The sequence below is a fragment of the Taeniopygia guttata genome, chromosome 1 (genome assembly GCF_048771995.1).
Source record: "Taeniopygia guttata chromosome 1, bTaeGut7.mat, whole genome shotgun sequence".
Classification (NCBI taxonomy): Eukaryota; Metazoa; Chordata; class Aves; order Passeriformes; family Estrildidae; genus Taeniopygia; species Taeniopygia guttata.
Window position 1 is genome coordinate 48,534,490 of NC_133024.1, and position 14,606 is coordinate 48,549,095.

Genomic DNA, 14,606 nt, shown 5'->3' on the forward strand with positions numbered 1-14,606 from the left:
CAGTGATGACACTGCCACCCCAGTTCTCAGGTGCCTTTTTGAGTATGTCTATTCAGTGTATTATCTAAAGTATGGAACAGAATGCTCGTAGGCCAAAGGTACCACCTGAGCAGGAGCACCCAGGCTCCAGTGTTTGGTGTACTTACCTGGTGCTGCACTTCTCAGACCTTCAAGTCTCTTGCTCTGTTTTTTTTTTTTTTCTTCCTATGCTTTTTCTAGATAATTTCAGATTTAATCATTCAGATTTAATCCTGGGATAGTCTGCTCCCTCTCCCCTGCAACTGCTTTTCATTAGTTGTACCAGTTTTAAAAGAGTTACTAAGAAAACCTGCGAATTTTGCTGAGTTTTGCTCAACTTCGGGAAGTTTTGCTCTTTAACAGTAATCTTATATTTGAAGCCCTGCTTCAAACAAACTGGACCTTTTCACTTTAATTATTTCATCTTTTTTTGCGACATTTTTCAGTGCTTAGGTATACACTGCTCTATTTCCTCAGTCTTCAAAGAGATACAGTTATCTAAATAAAACTTAATTTCTGCTAATTCTGCCTTCAAAACTGTGATCATAAGTAACCTTATTTTACAGGGAAGGTGTTTAAAGGTGTGCCTTTCTCCGTTCCCCCCCCCCCCCCTTCTCCCTGTCTTCCTGAAATAGCAACTAAAGGCCAAAGCAAGATTTTTTTTTTGCTTGCCTGTTTTTTCATTGTATAGTTTTACTCAGTGTGATAACTTTCTTCATACTTCGTCATGGAGCCAGGCAAAATGATGTGGGACACAGAGCTATCAAAAAGCAGTACAGCTGAAAAGGTAATTTGCTTCTTCCTTAAAGAGGGAGAAGGAAGCTTGTTGGCTATTTTGCTTTCTTTTTGCAAATTGACGTAACTAGTGCAGATCCTGTGAGAAGGATCAGGGCTGGAAACAAAGACCATTGTGCAGTCTAGACTTGTGCAACAAGTTAGGAAACTAGAAAGTGGTGGCCAGAGGAAAGGTTTTATTAATGCTTCAAGCTGCTTTAGAGCAAAATGAACCAGGTTAAGAGCACTAGAAACACATCTTGGCCTGATGGAGACTCTATGATGAAAGAATGTCTCTATGTTCATGAGAGAAGTCCAAGTGGGTGTTTACTTATCTGTGCTTTAAAAAAGGAAAATGCAATAAGTTACGAAGCTAATTTTACAGCCATCTCATGTGCTGCTACTGTGAAACAAACTGGCCTGTGAAGAAAGATAGCACCTTTCTAAGATCCAGTTGACTTTCGGTGATTTGTTAGTCCAACATTTGCTCCAGTTCCTCCTCCTTGACAGACTGTTCTTCAGTGCAGTGTCTGTTGAGGCTTCCAGTGGAATGCTTTCACTTTCCTCTGTTGGGCTTGTTACTGTTTATGATCGCTATGCTCTTTAGGAGCCATCAGTTTATTAAGATAGCCCTGTGCTATCTGGCAGTGATATGCAAGGCTCCTGAATGAAGTTCATGAACTTCTCGACACAGAACTTCTGAACTTGTCATCTGAGTACAGTGGCAAAGAAGAAACGTGACCTTAAAGCATTTGTGGTTATTAGCTTAAAATCATTTCCCTGCAAAGGCTAATACTGATTCCATTTTCTTATTGAAGTGGAATGTTAAGGTGTTGTTTCTTGCTCTTCGCCAGTAATGTTGCTCTTGCTTTCTCCATGCAGTGACTGTTAGCCCTTTTATAGTTTTTACTTTTGAGGTTTTAGGGCTTTTTTTAATGCAAAATTAGTTTCTGTTGCACAATTCTAAATGTAAAAACCAGTCATACCTTACTTACATTTTTGTGTTATAGATGACATAGCATGTTATAGGTCCCTGGAGCCCTGAATTTCTGCTGAGGATTTATTGCAGCAGTTCCTGAAAACAGCGTGGTGAAGCAGTAACCCCTTGGTTTCTGGGCTGGTGCCGTAGGCAGCTGGAGCTGCATGTGGTGGCTCAGTGCTGGTGTCTTGTATTACCTCTGGAAAAGCTTGTAGTATCTCAAAAGTTGCTACATGGAAAGCAACTCTATTTCTTTCATTTAGGTCAGGCTGTCAGATGCTTTATGTGTCCTGCTCTTCTGTACCTGGGACAGCTGGTGTTTGAGGTGACCATGACTTTACTTGCAGTCCAGTATGAGGGTCCTGGTGGTGCTTTCCTCTCCTTGCAGTCTGGGTGCGGTCTGCCTTTTCTATGTGTCCTCGTATTTGTTCTGCCTCCCGGATCTTAGGAAAGTATTTCTGTTCTGTACATCTGTTTCCCAGTTGTGCTCTTGAACTCTGTGCATTGCCCTTCTCTGAGATGAAGACAGGATGCAGAGGAGAGAAACTGCTAAATTAAGGAGTGTGGAGAGGACATAAATGGTCCAAGAAAAGTGAAAATGTGTGTTTCATGAGTAAATGGTAGCAAAAGAAAGCCCTTTGTTGCTCAGTGATGACTTAAGGTCTTTTGAAAACTATTTGCTGCTGAATATACTCACCATGCAATGTGGATTTCTCTTAGTGCAGCACTGGTTATTATCCTCTGAACATCTTGTCCATTGCTATCATCTCAATCATGAGCTGTGAAATGATGTTTTTTATTCTGCAGACAACTTTGAGACTTACTGCAAGGCAGAAACTGGTTTTCACTGCTTGCCAAAGAAGTTAATGTACCTAGTGTGATGGCTGGTGTGTTGAGTGATTCTGTTGCAATGGATTTACTTTTGTTGTTAGAACAATCCTCTGTTGAAGTGTCAGAAGAGAAGCCTTCTGGCTGCTCCTTTGAGGTTTTGGGGTTTATTTGTGTGCTGTTCTTGAATACCTGTCTTTGTAAGTTGCGTGTTTGTGCTGGATGCAGTGATTTGCTGCAGCCGAAGCCCATGAGTTAGGCTCTGTGCATATTACATCCTGAGGAGGTTCTCAAAGGGCTGGTGTTTGTTTGGTTACCCTGAGCCACCAAAAAGCATCCATGTCTTAACCAGGGTTCAGTTTCTCCGAGTAAGCAAAATGCAGCATCTTGAGCTCTAGGTATATTTTTTGTAGGAAAACACTTGCTGAAGGTGTCTTGTAGGTAGATGTGAGCAGATGAGAGGGTTTGATATGTTTTTTTTAATATTCTTTAGGTGAAGCTTCAGAATCTTTGCTTTTCAGCAGGAATGTTTGGATACAAAATTCTCTCTAAACATATAGTGTAAAAACACATTACCTGGCTGTTTGGAAACAGGTCTTACAGAACTTCTAACAGACAGGAAAATGAATTTTTGTGTTGCTTTGATCTGCCTTCACTGTGAAAGAGCACAAAAATACTGTTGCAGGCATTTTGTTTTAAAGTTTTAAGTCTTCAAATTTATCAAAGTGGAATTCATGAATTTGTTATTTCTATTTAAGACTTTACTTTTTCCTCCTTTCTTCTTCAGGTAGCGACATTATGTTATTGCTGCTTAGCTTATGATCTTACTTCTTCCAAAGATCCCATCAACAAAATTATTTTGAGTATATTTTGTGCTTCTCACCATTTTTTTTATGCAGACATATTTTATGTCTGCAGGCTGCAGTAAGCAGTCATGCCTTAAATTGTTGTAAATAGCTGTCAAATAAGCAAAAGAGAAGAAAAAAGATCAAGTAAGCTGCATTCTGTTACAACATGCTGCTCTGTTCCTAGATTTGATTTCTATCTTCGTTAGTATTTGAACTTTAGTATAAGATGCATAATAATGTTTTTAGAGAGGGTGGTGAGATACACCTGTAAGTGATACACTGACTGATTTGGAAATCATTCAATAAGTGCTTCATTTTTACACAAAATGAATGTAATCCTATTTACTCAGGACACTTTTAGGTCTACCATTGGGAAAAATACATACAAAAGCTGAGTAATACAATGTCTCTAAGATGTGTGCTTCAGATAGCAGGGTCCACAGAGATTTCTGTAGATGCTTGCTGTGTACATTACTTCAGTTGCCTCTGCATGCTGATATGGTTTTTTGGAAGATATAAGGAAAAGTGTTACTTCTTTGTCAGACTGAGAATAACTTCCGTGAGCCTTTTAGCCATGAAAAGTGTATTGAAGGAGGTTGCTTGCAAGAGGTATAACCCATTTGGTTTCCTTGGAAACATGAAACATGATTTACAAATATTGACTTCAGAAAGCTGCAGCTTAGAGGAAATCCTAAACTGTTGGTTCAGGCTTTTAAATTAATATCTCTAAAGAGTACTGGCCATGTTGAAAGTCACTGCATGTCCACGAAATGACATTTATAATAATTCTATGTTTCTTGGTGTAATAGCCAATTCTGAATGCCGGAGGACTGTAAAGAATATGAGTTTTACTGGAAAAGGGATCCTGAACTGGGAACCTTGGCTTCAGTTTCACTTGTGTTAAACAGCTCAACTCCAGATTAAATGAAAAAATTGATGCTCTTAAAAGTCAGGTAGTTAGTGTCTTACTACTGATGGGATGAAATACTTTCTTCATGGTGAAGTTTAGACACTGTGAATTACCATTCATATCTTATAAATGTTTTAAAACTCAGTGGAGAGGGTTTGAACACTCCTTGTTATGTTCATGCAAGAGATTGTGTGATAAGCTTAAGTAAATGACATTTACTGGATAACTTTTATTGTATAGGAATTTTCATATACACTTACTTTTATAGACTTATGGTCATAATTTGGTCTTGTTGGCCTCATTACATTTTTTTTAAATGGAAAGCTACTTTATCCCTGGAGCACAGTGTTAAGTTACCTTGAAAATGGTGTTAGATTTATGCTGGCGGGTTGGAAAGGGGTGCCAGTATGAGAGAAGTGTACAGTAGACTGTTGCATATGTGTTGTGAATGCTAACTGCTGTGCTCCTCACTCATTAGTGAAGAGGAGGTCTACAAGAGTCAGTCAGTCTAACTGAGGTGCTTCTGGCAGTGGTTTAATTTGTGCTTCTGATGTCAGTACTGGCTTATGTGCTTCCAGTTATCACCCATCTGCTATGTTGCATGTCCCTCTGTCACTTGGACGTCTTTCTGCTGTCAGCAGACTGGTTTGGGTCAAGAAATTGCCCAAATTTCATCAGTTCCACTGAGTTATTCTTAACATGTTATTTTCCCAGTTCATCTCCCGAAACAGTTATGGCTGTGCAGGAGCAATCAGGTGGTTGGAAACATGAAAGCACCTCTAGCCATTCCCAAATTTAAGAGTAGGAAAGCCTTCTATTCCCTGCTCTCTGGAGAACACCTTTAGAACAGAGATGAGGTGAGATCTTGGCTTTTCCTGCAGAAAAGCCATGTGTTTGTCTGCTCGTTGTAGTGCTAGTACTTTCATGGCCATGAGGAGGTGGCAAGGCACAGTTTTTAAGAAGGTATGATGTATTAGGATGAAAAGGTAAAGTAATTTGAAGGAATATGAACATGCCAAGTCTTTGCTTCTGTTTTAGACTGGGGTAAGACTTTGTGTCCCAAGCCATTGGATTCTTTTCCCCCAAGATGTCTTCCACGTTTTATACAAAATATCATTACTCCTTATGAATTGGAGATTATAAAGGTGTTTATGGTGAGTAGCCTAAGGTGGCCTTTTGTAGCTATATTAATTAAGGCAAGGCTGAACCTAGGTCTACCTTCATCTGGGGTTGCAGGAGGATTTTACCCTGGAAGTGGGAGGTGGGATTCAGGCAGGTGGCTGCTCAGGTGCTTGTAAGGATCAGGTCCTCAGTATGCAGAGGCATTGGTGGTGTAGGCAAGCAAGGACTGCAGAAACCTGTAGGTCAGTGTGTCAGATATAGATGGCTATGTGTGTGAGCTATATGTCTTGTGAGACAAAGGACTGAGAGCAAATAAAACACCGCAGAAACCTCCCTGCATGGGCCAGGTACTTTTCTTATCAAGCCAGTTGAACTAAGCAGAAATGCTTTGCCCAGTGGTTTTCTAGATAGTGTCTAACGTCCTGAAGGCTACTAAGCTGTTTGTCTCTCTGGATGCTAAGGAAGGATTCATCTGTATTGTTTTTCAGTGGCTGGTTCTAGCTGGTGAGGGCAGCTTGTTCTTGACTTACCCCATGCAATAGCTATGGATTACAGTGGAAGAGGATGTGAGGAGATAGGGAGATTAATGAATAGGAGGAGGGAATTAGGGACCTGTGGAAAAGAAACTTCATAGGCAGGAAAAATACAGAAAGTGGAAAATGGCAATGTTGCAAAATCCCAGAAAACAATGTTTTGTTTTTGTTGTTGGTAACATGTGTGCTGAAGCTGTAAGCTGAAGGGGAGGTCAGTAAACTGCAAAAAAGTCTTCTAGGTGTTCGCAGAAGGAAGATGAGAATGGGCGGCGCTTGAGTTTCAGGGTGGGGTGTTTTTTTGTTTGGTTATTTTTAACGACAACAGATAATCAGAGCAGAGTAGTACTTTGTATGGCTGAAGTCAAAACAGGCATACAGAATTGTTAATTGAGGATCGTAACCATGCCTTAAAAATTGAATATGAAGGCTTAGGATGGCAAACATAGGAAGATAATGATACCAAAGGAGGTCTAGTTCTTTGTGTAACAAAATAAACTACATGGATTACTGCAAAGTCAGTCAAAATGGGAACAAGGGTTTACAGCATAAGAATCCTGCTAAAATTAGGATTGTTTTCATGTGAAGCCATTGTGCCAATACAAAATGAATTTCATATTGCAGGATTGGTTGTAAGATAAATGCCTCCAGAGGAATCTGGAGTGAAGACACTAACTTAAACTTAGAAGGACAGAGGAATAACTGCAGTGAAGATGTACAGAGAATTCTTAGAATACAAAAGCAGAAGATAAAAATGTATGAGATGGCAGTGTGATACTGCTTTTATTATTCTGTTTTTTTTTTATTTCATAATATGATGAGTGTCTTCTGAGTATCACTCACTTTAAGTGATAAGGATCGTGACCATATAAGGTATGCAACCAGTAAGGAAGAAGCTGGGAAAAAACCCACCTTTACACCTATTGCTTTTTACTGATTTTCTAGGTTGTCACCCCTGAATTGGTAGTTGCAAAAACACTCCTGTAGAGACATCAAGGGAGCTTCATATATTCACTGTTTTTTCTGGCAGAATATTGATATTATTTTTAGTTTTAGAATCCTTGTTGTTTTTAGCATGTATAGGTAGATTTAGAAACAGTTATGTGATATGTATTTAGCTGTTGCTTGTGTAATACTGGAGGTGCAGGGCGCCTCTTGTCTTTGTGGCTCTAAAGCAGCTCCAACCTAGCATCAGTGTCTGTCCTCAGATATATCAGCTCTTACTCTGGGTTATATTGACTTCTGTGAATAAGGTGATGAAAGAAGTGGGAGATGACATTAGGCACAGATAAATACCAATTCAAGTAGAAAGTAAGTATCTTTTTCTTGCTTGCCTTCAGCCTGTAATGTGTGTGAATCTCTGACCACCAGCCAGTTGTCTTACCAGGTATGAGAGCTACAAGGTGTTAAAGTTTCTGGACAGAGCACTTGCGTTACCTGTAGCCCGATTGTGAAAGAAAGGAGTGCTGTTTCTGCTAGAGGAAGATGGAGACTTCCGTTTTCAGCTCCATGATAAGATGTTTTTCATGTTGAAGCTGAAATCACCATTTGAAGTGTTTAAGGCCAGGTTGGATGGGACTTTGAGCAACCTGATTTAGTGAAAAGACCCTGCCCATGGCAGGGGGCTTTTGAACTAGTTGATCTTCAAAGACACTTCCAATCTGAGCCATTCTGTGATTCTACATGAGAGGAGCTAGTGTGGAGGTAAGATGGAGACGCCAAGTCCTTCAAATCAAAAAGCCTATTTCATGTCTTCCATTCTCTCTGTCACCAAGCTGTCATTGCTGACTGTGAGGTTTGAGCCAGTGGCAGATGGCTTCCTCTGAGAAGAGGAAGGGATGAGAAAGAGAAGTTACATTAGAATTGGCAAAGCCCAAAGCGTAAAGAGTCATTCCTACTGACTGGAAGGTTGTAATTATTCTGGATTTGTGTTTCGGATTTACTTAATCTGGGCTCAGATCTGTATGACTTGAAAATACATTCACCAAATAGCAATATACTGGACTGGGCACAGGTAAATAGTAAAGTTACTGGGAAAATGAAAGTTACTAGGTTTAAGGGAGAATGATTGAATTGTGAAATGGCAAGTTAAAATAGCCCAGTTTTAATGTACTGTTAAAAAAGCCAACACCAAATCTGAGATACTGCCAGACACCCTCTTTAGTTAGCAAACTGCAGAAGCATGTCTGTGCTAAAAGGGAAATGTGTTTACTTGGCTAGCTTTTTTGAATTGAAACATTAGCGGTGTTGTGAAATACTGTAGAATGTACAAATGAGCATGTTGTTCAGAAAATCACATTGCAACACATGGGGCAGTTCATATACTGTGGTGTTTGTACCTTACTTAGTCATGATAGTGGTCCCAAACTAATGAATCTTGAGATTTTTTGGACAGGACTTAAGAATCTACTCTTAATTGGAGCATTATGAGTATTTTTCTGTGTGTGATGGGGTGAGGTAGAGGTGGGAATGGAGAGGAGGGAGGAGGAGCATTTGCTTCTTACCGAGTTAAAGGTGTTTTGTATTTCTGAAATTAATCAGTAATTGAATTAAAGCAGGGAAGAGTTGGGGATCAAGGTGGGCAATTTAGAGGGGAGCTGCTGGAGGACTAAAGTGGCTTTTGGTAAGGGGGCAGTGGGAGGTAGGGTGGTTCACAACATCTAGTCTCTTCCTAGTGAATCTGAGAACTGATTGGGTTCCCACTTGGCAACAGGCTGTTTAGGAAATGACAGATAATAACAGAGCAAGGGCAGCAAGACCCAGATTCACTCACCAAATAGCACGGAATGAGGGAATAAGGTTGTGCTGCTCAGAAGTGATAAACTACTGGAAGTGCTGTGCTGAAAGCGCTAGGGTGCCATCTGCATTGGTGAATAAGGAATATTGAAATTATGCATTGGTGGGCTTTGTAATTCTCATGTGAAGTGCCTGTGTTTCTGCAGGAGTACGTCCAGGTTGTTTGATTGTAAGAGCAGCTCTTTGTCCAGAATTGTGCACCTGTGCAGCATCTGTCTCTTTTCTGACTATGTCACTTTCCACGTATTAGCAGAAGCCTCATCCTTGCAAGGGACTGGAGAGGACACCTCTCTGAACCAGAGGTTCATCTCAACTGGAGCTGAGATACTCTACAAATACACAAAGATTGTGGCATAGGGAAAAAAAGTGTTAACATTGGATTTACTGAAAGTTTAAGGAGTGAAGTTTTCACTGTTTACACAGGAGATAGAAGAGTATCTATTCGGGGAAATAAACCACTTCATGTCAAAATCTAAAATAGCCACTGAGGGATTTTTTTTTTAAACAACTGTGCTTTTGAAAAGTCAAATTTTTTTTTCATTTGCAAGCAGCAGGGACATTGCACAGTGTAGTTTCACTTTGAGTTCTGTCACTAGCAGCTTTTTGCTTGAATTGTTACTTTGGTGTGTCCTGTATGTCACTATAGCTAAACTGAAGTATTCCTATAGTTTCATTATAATGTTTGGATTTCCACTAATGAAAAATCCTGTCGTTTGTAGATACTCTGGGGCCTTCTTTTCTTCTTTTCATAGGTACTTAAGCTAACTTTCCTTCATGCAGATTTTCGTATTTTATAATTTTGTTGGGCTTCAAGTTAAAGGTTAATTTTTTTTTCCTTTTTAATACTTGACAATTTGAGCTGCCACTTGCTTCCTTTTCATGATAAAAGCACAGCAGATAAATAGAGGCCTCCATTCACATGCAGGTGATAGCAAAGGAATTAAATACAGACTGCTGCATTGTCTACGTTCATTTCCCTGTCTAAGAAAATAGCTTACTTCGTTGGGAAAATACAGGAACTCAGCATTGTTCATCTTGTTCAAGCATAATACATAGAAGAAACTATTAATTCAAGCTTGCGCTTATATTCTTCATAGCACTTAAAAGTTCCGCCAGTCCTGTTGCCAGCTGTTCCCCCTTAATTAATCTCTGTGTGTATAATTTCCTTTTTCCCTTTTTTTTTGTGGTGTTGTTACGCTGTCCTTTATTTCTGGGCCTTGAAATCTAAGCAGGTAATCACGCAACAGCCTTCTCTAAATTCACTTCCCAGTGGCTAACTTCTCTAGCTGATGTAGTAGGGTACAGAGGAAGAAAAGACTGGGGAGTGTGGGGATGTAGGCAAGGGCTTTCCCTTTCAATTCCTGGTACACGTTGTCTGTGTGAATCTAGAAATGGTATCAGTGTTCATTTTTCTCTTATTTAAATGTTGGTGATAATACTTGAGGGAGGTGAGTGGTGGTGTAAATCTTCAAGAACTGGGGCTTGTATTAGACTGGATTGAGACAGTCTGCGGCAGACAAGAGGTGCAGAGTTTCAGTGTATTTACTGAAGGAATAAAATTATCCTGAAAATTTACCTGTAGGGTAAATAGTAGGTATCTGCAGTTGGTTACTGAAAAAGTGCATCTGCTTTTGAAAGAGAACAGATTCTGGTGTTGGTCTTCATATTGAGACTTTGAAAAATGGGAGGGTTGTATATATTTATAAATAAGCATAGGATGTTAATGACAAGCATTCTTTATAGATGGCTCTCCTTAAAAGTTCTTGCATGAGTAACTGGAGGCAGTTGTTATCCTTCCACATTTGAGAGATACTTAGATGCAACCAAAAAAATTACTGCCTTTGCAGCATTTGCCTTTGTGTTCACAGACATAAAACTTGGTTTAATATCAACAGAAAGGAGATAGTAACTACTACCCTTTTCTCAAGAAGCTTTGTCGTAATTTTCATCAGTAGAGATTGTGAACAGTATGAGATGTTCTTCACATTGCGTCACTTTAAAGGTTTACAGATTTTACCGGGATAATGGCTTCAGACAGATGAAATGTGATTCAGGTTTCAACTCTTGCAAATGGTAACATAGCAGTGTAAAGGAGGTGAAATCTTGGAGACGCTGGCTTTGGATGGTATGGGATTTCTCTCAGTGTTTCTACTAGAATGAAGGGTGCAAAAACAATTCTAATCTTTCTCTTCAGATACCAACTATATGAACACATAACCCTATCTGTGTTTAGTGTCTCAGAACCCTCTTAAACTGAAATCAGAAAAGTCAAGTTTTAAAACTATTTTTTCTGTCTTCATACTGAATTATATCAGAGTTACAGCGCATCCAAATGGATTATTCAATATTTCAGGAAGTGTATGAATACTATAATCAACCTGTTTACCAAGATCTTTTGTGTAGGATTTTTTTGTAATTAAATCAGTACTCAAAGCACACTTCAATTTTGCTAACAGTAGTGCCTGATCAGAAGGCCATGAAGAATAACAGAGAGTGGGTAGTCTCTTGGAAGAGAAGCTGATCTCCTCACTTGGGTCTGTCCAAAGACTGAGTGACTGTAAATTGTGTAATTTGCTTTGAGAGCACAAAAGCTATTCAGTTATGTTAATCAGTGGGTCTGCATCATCACAGAGTTGAACTGTGCTTTTCTTGTTCTGTCTGAGAATTTTATCTATAAATGTATCATATATGTTCCATTTTCAAATAATTTATTATAGATCATAGGTCAGGATCCTCTTCTGATAAGCATTCTACAAAGGAATTTTTAAGAATCTTTAGAGTAAGACAGCGGGGAGTAGATGGACACAAGCAGGCACACAGCAGGGGGCCATGAGGTGACACTGATCACAAAAAAAAAAAGCCACAAACAAGTCAAGTGGAAAAACAACCCAGGGCTTAGCACATCACATGCTGAAAGTTTGAATGTGGACAAACCCTACTTAAGACTACAAAACACACTATGTAGTGTTTGTGTATATATATATATATATATATAGTGACACTTACACATATAGTGTAAAGACGGTCTTTCCTGTGTGTTTCAGCCATTTTTCATTTGATTGTTGCTGTGTTGTACATCAACTGCCTTATTCTTTTTTGAGTGTTTGTCATTTCAGTACAACTGGTGCTTGTGCAGCACAGGAGCTTGTTTATAGCAGTGATGGTTCACTGCTCTCACTGTCTCTTTCCTCTTCTTGACCTCCTCTTACTCTTCCTCTCTACTTAGAAAGCAGCTCCTTGCATCAAATCTACCGGAGATGCATCAAAATTACTTTTCCCTGAGCTTTTAAAACCATTTGCAGCCCTTTATGGTTGTGGTGGTTGGTTGGTTTGATTACCCCCACCCCCCCAGTCCTGCTGTGTCTTGTCCTTGTTGTTGCCGTTCATTGTTGTTCCTCCTATTTTACCTAATTGGCTGACATTCAGGCCAGTTCAGAGCAAAGGATACATGCATTCTCATCTGTCATATTTGCTCAGAATTTTTATTTATCAAGGAGACAACTTTGTCCCTTACTGTGTGTTGAGTATCTTCTGGTCTGTGTCTTTACTGTGCCAGCTTTTGGAGATTTTGAGTCCTCCTGGATACAGACTTAAGAAGTTGGGCTTCATGATGGGTTCTCAAAACTGCTCCCCCACTCCAGCAACCTGTTAACCCAAACTCATCTGTAAAAGTTGAAAGACTGACTTAAGACTGCCAGAGTCTGGTGAGGGGAGACAGGAGGCACAGAGTTAAGGGCTTTGCTGCCACTGGAAGTGGAGTGTGTCTCCGCCGGTGGCAGCTGCTTTGCTCTTTGCACACCTTTCACTTTGGTGCTCTAGACTGCTCTGTGCATGGGGAGGGTGCTTGCAGGCAGGACTGGTCCTGCTGGGTTTGCAGCCCTGTGCACAGGAAAAGAGGGTTTTGGGTGGAAAAGAGGGTTACCAGCACAGCACTGCTGTGTGAGCTGTGAGAATAAGAAAGGTGAAATGTGATGCTGTGTGGTCAGCAACTTTGCTGAAAAAAAGAAAGGGGGGTGTAAAATATGATGCTGTGAGAGTAAGAAAGGTGAAATGTGATGCTGTGTGGTCAGCAACTTTGATGAAAAAAAGAAAGAGGGTGTAAAATATGATGCTAATAGTTTAATGGCTGCTGGGAGATTTTTGGAGAAGTCTGGGAAGTTTATGACAGTTGTTGATAATATCATGCAAATCCTTATGCTTAACAAAGCTTTAATCTGCTATCAAGTGACACTAGCTACTGACATGGTGCTTAACTCTTATGCCCTAACATGTATAGCTGAACAAGAAATGTAAATATGAGGTTGCTTCTTGGTATTTCTGGCTGAAAATGCCATCAGAGAAGGAGTGCTTGTCTTTTTTTTTGTGCATTCCTGCATGTAGAGAGATCTTCAGGCAAGTGTGACTTGCCCAGTGGTTCCTCAGCCGAGGCATTTCTGTGATGTGCTGTAATGGTTTGGTCCCTGTGGTTCTGTGGTGTTGGTGCTTCATGTGCGGGAGCTCCTGGCATCCTGTGGGACGTCCTTTGCACGGCCAGACTTCAAAGCTCACTCCTTCACCTCTGATTCATGCAGCAGCCGGGGCACTGACATGGAATCCTGCTGTGTTGGAAGTGGAAAAGAAAGTCGGCTGTGGACTGTTTTTAGAGAAAACTTTACAAAGAATTTCCACTAGGAGCCCAGAACAGGATCTGGAACTTCCATGCATCTTTGTGGGAGGGAGTGGTTGGATAGAGGAAGCAGCATTGGGCATACCAAGGCCAGCATGTATTTTTCAGGGATCACTTATATTTTCACCGATGATAATTCTTGTTTTCAAATACATGACTTAAAAATGGGGGTAAATAAATTCCTAATATATCTTGTATGGTTTCAGATATAAAAAGATTCTGGAGTAGGTGAGGCTCTGCTGCATCTCTGATTCTCACCTCCGGTTTTCTTTGTCTTTAAGTTGTCTTACCCATGTGTTTTACTTCAGTTGAAGTTAGAAATTTGGATAAGTTCAAGGTCAGACTTTGCCAGATTATGACCTCCACTGTCTGGATCATGAGCAGGCTGTGCCAGATAGATTCTTACTTGTCAGTAAGAAATGTAGCAAGGTACTAAAGAGTTTTTAATGTTCACTTTGAACAAGTTGATAAAACATGATGGAAATAAGCCAGAGATTAATTGAGTGCAGTTTGTTAATAGTACTGCAGCAATTCATGTAGTTTGAGTGGTGCCCATCAGCCTGGTTCCTCCCTTTACGTTCCTCTTTACAGCTTCGATCATCATCAGACTTCATTGTCCTTGAGTTTTTGGCAGCATTCTGCTTTGATCAGTCAGAGCCAAATCCCCCAGTTACTCCTCTGCAGACACTCTGCAGAAGTGTACTGGTTGTGGTGGGTGTCCCTCGCCATGCTCTGTCCTATTAAACACTGGAAGAGATGTTAAGTGCCATGTGCCAGGAGTGTATCTAACCTCTTAGGTGCTTACTTAATTTTGACTTGAAGAATGAGCCTTGGATGTAAGTACTAAAGATCTTTCCACTAGTGGTTCTTGATCTGTGTCTGCATCCCTCTCTTTGTCCCCCAAGAAATTAAAATTCTATGTGTTTTGTATGCTTTCTCTAGGTTATTTTCTTCCAAGTGCCCAGTAGTTCTGTCACCTTGCAGACTGAGAGGGTGAAAGTTGAGGAGGCTGATACTGAAAATACTGAGTAACAAAAGCCGAAGAGGGTGCAATAGTTTTGATGTTTGATGTATCTCCACAACGAGGCCTGAGTAAAAGGTAAAGTTTCTTGGAAACTTGATTTACATAATGTGC

General features: G+C 40.1%; 1 protein-coding gene across 8 annotated transcripts in view; it reads left to right on the forward strand.

The window, feature by feature from the left end:
- KLF12 (KLF transcription factor 12) overlaps positions 1-14,606 on the forward strand; it is a 234,656-nt gene that overhangs the window by 11,189 nt on the left and 208,861 nt on the right. For 6 of the 8 annotated variants that reach the window (XM_072928235.1, XM_030271373.4, XM_030271396.4 and 3 more), the window contains exon 2: positions 14,414-14,570. The exons of the other annotated variants lie outside the window; for them this stretch is intronic. The gene's annotated coding sequence lies outside the window, so the exon portion shown is untranslated. The remainder of the gene's footprint in view (positions 1-14,413; positions 14,571-14,606) is intronic. 8 annotated transcript variants of the gene reach the window in all.